This window comes from Micropterus dolomieu, linkage group LG04, assembly GCF_021292245.1.
Source record: "Micropterus dolomieu isolate WLL.071019.BEF.003 ecotype Adirondacks linkage group LG04, ASM2129224v1, whole genome shotgun sequence".
Classification (NCBI taxonomy): Eukaryota; Metazoa; Chordata; class Actinopteri; order Centrarchiformes; family Centrarchidae; genus Micropterus; species Micropterus dolomieu.
The window spans coordinates 28,263,200-28,270,106 of record NC_060153.1 but is presented as its reverse complement, the minus strand read 5'-3'; the positions used below and the strand labels follow the sequence as shown (position 1 = coordinate 28,270,106).

The 6,907-nt window shown below is 41.4% G+C and overlaps 1 long non-coding RNA gene across 2 annotated transcripts; it reads right to left on the bottom strand.

Annotated features, from left to right (window-relative positions):
• Positions 1–1,698: 1,698 nt before the first annotated feature.
• LOC123970182 lies at positions 1,699–6,239 on the bottom strand. Of its 2 annotated transcripts, none has more exons than XR_006824899.1 (3): positions 5,942–6,239; positions 5,539–5,837; positions 1,699–1,783 (listed from the first exon to the last, which is right to left on the bottom strand). It is a non-coding gene; the product is annotated as an uncharacterized LOC123970182 (long non-coding RNA). The 2 variants fall into 2 exon arrangements; XR_006824898.1 differs by lacking the exon at positions 1,699–1,783 and adding an exon at positions 5,276–5,385.
• Positions 6,240–6,907: the final 668 nt, after the last annotated feature.

Genomic DNA, 6,907 nt, shown 5'->3' with positions numbered 1-6,907 from the left:
TTTTTGCAGCACCACAGTTCATCATCTGTCTGAAACAAGTTGTTTAAGGCCCTCCTAAAAGCCCACTTTTTTTTGATTAGCCAACTTCCCAGAAGCCTGCCAAAGGGCTTATTAACATAGAGTATATAACTATTAAACTGGCGGCCTGCGAATCAGTTCTATTTACAGATAAATAAAATTTACAATCATGCTAATAACAAACATTTTTGCCCAATTAACCCTTCCAAAAAGCAGAGCACTGCTGTGCTGTCAATAACAGCCAATCACAAATATGCATTATTATTATCCTGCTTTTCTCACATGAACACCATAAAAACGAATGCTAGTGCCTCGTCAGGAATGAGACTTGACTTTCAGGTGTTTTACTGTTCAGTGACGCTGAATGTAATGTACTGGCTGTAGGCTATGAATTTCACATATTCTCATCTGGTCACCCTACATTTGTTTCAAATACGTGTTTACTTTTGGTGCTATCTCACGTTTTGTGTTGCAAAAAAACATTTACTTAAGGATTTAGCCTAATTACTTAAAGAAGTTCTTTTCATTTAGTTTTTAGTTCTTGATTTGGATACTTTTGTAATGTAGCGAAATAAAACTTGAAAATGTTATTACAGAACCATGTCTACTGAGCAGTAGTACTGTATCAGCATAGACAGTGGCCAGTTCAAAGCAAAATCCAATGAGCTGATCCATACTGGGGCTTTTCGCTGGCAGCAGCTAAGCAGGAACAGAGACAGCTATGGTTTAAAAGGAATGGAATGTAACGCCAACGTTTTGTGAGGTAACGCAAAAATATTGTGAGTTAACGAGGGAACGTAAAAGTTATCCTAGAAATTCTCGCCGTGAACCCTAAGGGTCTCCCTAGACATCAGCTCGGCAGGAAAGACATTGACATTGTATTGACTTGCAGTAACATTGCTTTTACATACATTTACCAATTTATTTGAAACTTTGGCAACCTTTAGAATGAACATCTGACGAAAACAAGGAAAAGCACAATAGGTCCCCTTTAATTTGAAATGGTTAGCAAACAGTTTCCTGTTTACACATCCAGCAAATACCTAGCCAACGTAAGTCAAATATTCACACTTCTTCTAGCGCTGTTCTTTGATCTCTGCCAATTCCTGAGGGAAATAGCTGGCTCTTTAGCTCTTTATCTGATAAATGCTCCACTATGTTCACCAGCTAGTCACTAAATGTGTCTGTCTGTCTGAAGAGAGGTGAGAGTGAACCAAACAATAAAGCTGTGGGCAGGGCCGTGCAGAGACCTTTGGAAGTGGAGGTGATCAAAGTGGTGAAAGGGGCACATGGAACAAGGATTTAAATAGGGCTGTTCTCAAAATAGCGATACAGAAGTATATTGTTATGTATTCCTTGATTATATGCTTATACAGATGCTTCTGTTTTGATACATCAATAAATGCTGTGACACAGTTTTGAAAAAGAAACACAGGGAATACCCAGATCTAGCTTTAAAACACGGTGGGCTGACACAACTTACAGGGAACAGTTGCTGTTGAGGGGTTGCTGCTGCTGCTGCTGCTGCTTTTGTTGCTGCTGATACTACTGGAGGTGATCTGTGACTTGAGATATTATAACAAACATAGGAGTTATATTAGCTAATGAAAAAAATATGTAACCAGGACAAGATGTAAGGATTGCTGACAGTATTTAGGACTGGCTCACAATGACTGACCTGCTGTAGTGCTGCAGCCGCTGCCAAGGCTGGCTGCTATGAGAAAATAAGAGGGAGATGCTCACAGAGACTGCTGCACATCGAGAGCTGCAGAGAGAGGAAATAAGATACCAGATTCAAAAAAGTGTGAGAAATAATCTGGGAAGGAAACAGTACTGGGAGAAAGGACTAGGTTAGCAAAGGCAGGGGTAAGAGTGAGACAAATCTATAGACAGGTGTGCGTGTGTGTGTGTGTATAGGCAATATTGTGACAATTATTTTATATATTGCATTGTGAACCTGAGATATATTTAGATTTTGATTGACTATCTGTCTAATCATACATCTAATTAAATAACCTGTGTCATGACATAACCATGACAGAGCAGCATTTACCTTTCACATTAACATTTCATACCTTTGTCTGAAATCTATATAGAGCCATTTCTTCTTCCCTCTTTACTTTGATGTCAGGAATATTATTTATTTTATATTGACACTGACATTATTACATGCATTTCCAGTTATTTAGTTCATATAATAGGTTTGCTATTAAATCTATTGATTCTACTGATTTAAATGATCGTTTAAAAAAGGGCTGATAAGTAGACTATAATTCGGAGGAATAAGTAATAAACCTGTTTTGCCAATTATTTTAAGGCACAATACTACTTTGTATTAACTTACTGTAATAATCCTAGTTCAAGTGAAATATTTTTAGTCACATTACACAGAAAATACCAGACCTCGCGACGCCCGTGGAACTTTTCTCCCTCAAACAGCAAGAACGAAGTCAACAGAGCACCTTTTGTTTATCTGTGTGCAGAAGCAACGTTAGCTGTCGGCACAGTGTTAGTCAGCAGCTAACGTTACTTCTACAGGCAACAAACAGCAATACACAACTACTGTGCTGCTCTCTTCGCGTCTTTCTTGTAAAACACATCCAACAACCCACAACAAGCACATTGCGGCAAACCCCATACCGGCGGAATCACAGGTGTCCTGTAGGCAGTGCTGCTGAATCATCAATAACAGTGTGTGAACGGGAGGGCTCGTCACGCATGAGGTCATCAGGTGAAAGGTCATAATGGGGGTCATTTTATTTACTGCGAAATTATTATTAATTCATTTTACTAATAATTTGATTCGGCAGGCCTTCACAAAAGGACCTTTACAAATTTAAAAATTAATTACTTAATTCAATTTGTCATTGGCAAAAGGGCACTTTGGGCATCAAAGGGCAAAAGGGCAGGTGTAAATGTAAACATGTTGATAGCCATTTGAACCTAACTAATAACTTTTTCTGGCCACTTCGGGGAGCTGTGAACACAACATTTACATATTATCACCATGTTAGTTGAAATGGATTTGTTAGCTAACGATTGCTTGCTGCATCCAGCAGATATACGGCAAAACATTGTCATTCATTTAGAGATTTTTCCGGCCATCTTGCGAGTAAGTCTGATATTCACTGTTTTTTGTAACTCTTTTTGGTCTCTGTGCATTCACAACTATGAGTGACCCCTATCACATGTCACATAGTTTTCATATTGCCTTTTGATTTGTTATTATAATAGTCATTTTAAGGACAAGTGTGTCTTTAAAACACACTAACATATAAATGAAAGATGGATACTTTGACTAATGTGATTTCACTCATTTCATTTGTTCTTGTTCAACAATATGTTGGTGGTAGCAGTGTACAGCCTTGCTTTTCTCAGCACCTGCATGAGTCAAGTCTATTTACACGTGATTTGTCCTCAACATCCTTTGCTGTCAGGCTTCACACTCATTTCTCAAACAGCAGGAGCTAAAGGTTTGTTTTTGAAAGAAGAGTCACAGAGAGAAAAAGCTGTCCCATCTGTCCCAGAGTCAAAAACTACCAGCGATCTGTATGTACTCACTCAGGCAGTTGGTCGTGACACTGCTGAGAGACATTTAATTGGGAGAGTACAATCAACATGTTTACCAATTTGTTCTTGGTCAACAAAGAGATTTGCTCTAAGGCCTTAATGACTTAAATCAAGCACAACAGTCTGTCTTGGGCACAAAGCACAATGCTGTGCTGTGATGACTAACAGCTTTCTTTGGGCTGTCAGCTCATCAGAAAACATGAAAATGCTACACCAGATGGATGGAACATGAAAATATCCCTCTCTGTGCATCCGCCAGCGCAGCAATCATTGCTGCGGCCTCTTGGCTTACCGCACAAACAGCACAGGAGCTGGTGTGTAAGAAACTCACAGGTACATCCGACCAAATTTGTTCCTCACGCCTCCCAGAGCCAGAGTCTCCTGCCGGGTGGGGGGGGCAATCCAATCTCCTAGGTGTGATAGAGGTTGGGACCCTGACATAGCTGATGGCTAAATGAGGGAGGACAAGAAAGTGGAGATTAGTCTACTTTTTTCTCCTCCTCCACCCCTCTGGCATGTAGGGAGCAGGGTGACATGACCAACTGGGCTGAATCCTGGAAGCTGGGAGCTCCTCCCAGAGTTAAGTCAGAATAAAAGGCTCAAAATCCTGTTTGCAGGGAATGATTGCAACAAGGCAAGAGAAAGAGCTAGAGAGAAAAGAGACATACGAGGATGTTTTCTTATAATGTGTTCCTCCAATGGGATGCAGATCGACCAGTGACTCCTCTCAAGAAGGAAACTGGAGACAGTAGAGAACAGTAATGGAGCATCAATCCTCTTCTCTTGTGCTCTCGTGTCTCATAAAGCTACACATTTTACAGGAATCTTCTCACTCAGCAACTTATTATCACTCACCACTGTCATGAATCAAGTTCAACAAGAATTCAAATGTTTTAGAGCTAAAATCCATAAAAACGTGATCTCGCTCAAACTCTTCTGAGAAAGTTTCAAAGGTTATTCTGAGCTCTTTTTGTATTCAACAAAAAAGGCCAGACTCTCTGTCTGCCATAGTCATGAATCCCATTGCTGTTTTCAAGCCAAGTGTACAGTACATCGATAAAAACACTGTTGCAGTGATTAATGCTTTGTTCTGCATTGCATAATGATGTCAGTATTTACACTCGGAGCAGCACCAGCAAAAGCCTCTGCCTTCATAACTCACACTCAAGGTTGACTGAGAATAAGAATTATGAATCTATCAAGTTCCCAACTGAAATCTGGAAGACACTGATTGCTGTAGTGTGGGCTTTAAATGGTATTCACCGGGGGTTAGTGTTTAGATAGACATTAAATAATTGTCTTGGCTGTCAGAAGCTGAAGAGAGATGCTGTGGCTGGAGCTTATTGGCAAAAATTGCAGGTTTTAGTTGAGCTATCAACTAGATGATAGGACAGGGTGAGGCAGTCCCTCAAAGTTGTAGACAGGGGTTAAAGCTGCAGATCAAGTGTTGGACATGGCCTTCTCTGAATATGTTATTTCTGCTGTTTTAGCAGTTGGAAAGCAATTGTCCTTGATGCATGATCAGGAGGAAACAATCTGTGACATACAATTCTATTTCAGTAGCCATCAATGTTTTCACACAATCCCTATGTTTAGATAAAGCTATCCAAAAAGCAAATTTTCAGCCAATTCAGCTCTTAATAAGTAATGAGAATGAGAGATTATTGGGAGAAATATATATTTTGTTCTTTTGAGTTGGCTGCTGGCTGCTGGCTGCTGGGGACTGCAGAAGGATGCTGGTCCATGAGCTTTTGGATCCCGAGGCTGAATGTGGAGGTTGGGCTGAAACTGGTTGCCCTAAAAGTTAAGACAAAGGATCTTTTATTTCTTGCCTTAATACCTTTGATGACTTATGTGAAGTATTTTGAACTGCCTTGTTGTTGAAAGGTGCTACGCAAATGCATTTGACTTGACTTGCCCTTACAGGCAAAGGCTGAGGCTGCAACTTACAGGCAGTGGCCGCAGGTGGAAGCTGAAGATTGCTGCTCAAGGCTGTCGGCATTGCCTGGAGATGCGGTTGGATAGCTGCACCTGCATGCAGAGGGTTCAGCTGCTGTTGGCTGACGAAAGATGTGTTATGGCTGCACTGGCTGGCTGGCGGTCAAAGGCTGTGGCTGTGGATGCAGGTGGGCATTGAGGCTGGAGGTGGAAGGAGCAGGAGGCAGCTGTTGATGAGGCTGGCTGATGTGTGGCTACAGATGCTGGCACAGGATGAAGGTAGTGATCGGACCTCCACTGGTACTGAGATACTGCAAAAAGTAAGGGCGGTGACAAAAAACACATTTTAAAATATGTCAAATATTTTCTAGCAGTAACAAATATCATACTCTAATAATAACTAATAATATCATACTCATTCACAGGTTGGGGCTGAAGTCAGCTCCCTGGAAGCTCTAGCTGGAAGGTGGAGCTGTTCTTGGCTTTCTTAAATATGAGACTGTAGGCAGAGGCGCGTACTTTGATACTGGAAAAGTGTGAATTGTAGCTTCAGTTTCCTGTTCTTAGCAGACAGGAGTGGCACCCGGTGTGACCTTCTGCTGCTGTAGCCCATCTGCTTCAAGGTTTGACGTGTTGTCTATGCGTGTTGTGTGTTCAGGGATGGTATTGTGCATACCTTGGTTGTAGCGAGTGGTTATTTGAGTTTCTGTTGCCTTTCTGTCATCTCGAACCAGTCTGCCCATTCCCCTCTGACATCAACAAGGCATTTTCATCCACACAACTGCCCCTCACTGGATATTTTCTCTTTTTCGGACCATTCTCTGTAAACCCTGGAGATGGTTGTGTGAAAATCCCAGTAGATCAGCAGTTTCTGAAATACTCTGACCAGCCGGTGTGGCACCGACAACCATGCCACGTTCAAAGTCACTTAAATCCCTTTTCTTCCCCATTCTGATGCTCGGTTTGAACTTGAGTTGCTGCCATGGACTGGCTGATTAGCTATTTGTGTTAACAAGCAATTGAACAGGTGTACCTAATGAAGTGGCCGTTGAGAGTATATTACTGTATAAGACTGGGTGGTGCTTGTTGGCTATGGCTTCATGTGTGGCTGGAGAAACTGCAGGTGGTAGCTGGAGTTGGATTGCCAGAAAGTTGCAGGTTGCAGGTCAGGCTGGGGGCTGCTGGTTTTCAGAGACTGTAGGCTGATATTCAAGTTGCAATTTGCTGCTTATGGCTGCAGGCAGAGGCTAGAGGCTGGAGATGGACCCTGGAAGATGCTGTTGGAAAGCTGGGTCCATAATAACTGGATAAAATAAAATTATTATTATTATTATTGAAAGAAATCACTAAATAAGTAATGATTAAACTGTTAAAATTATTA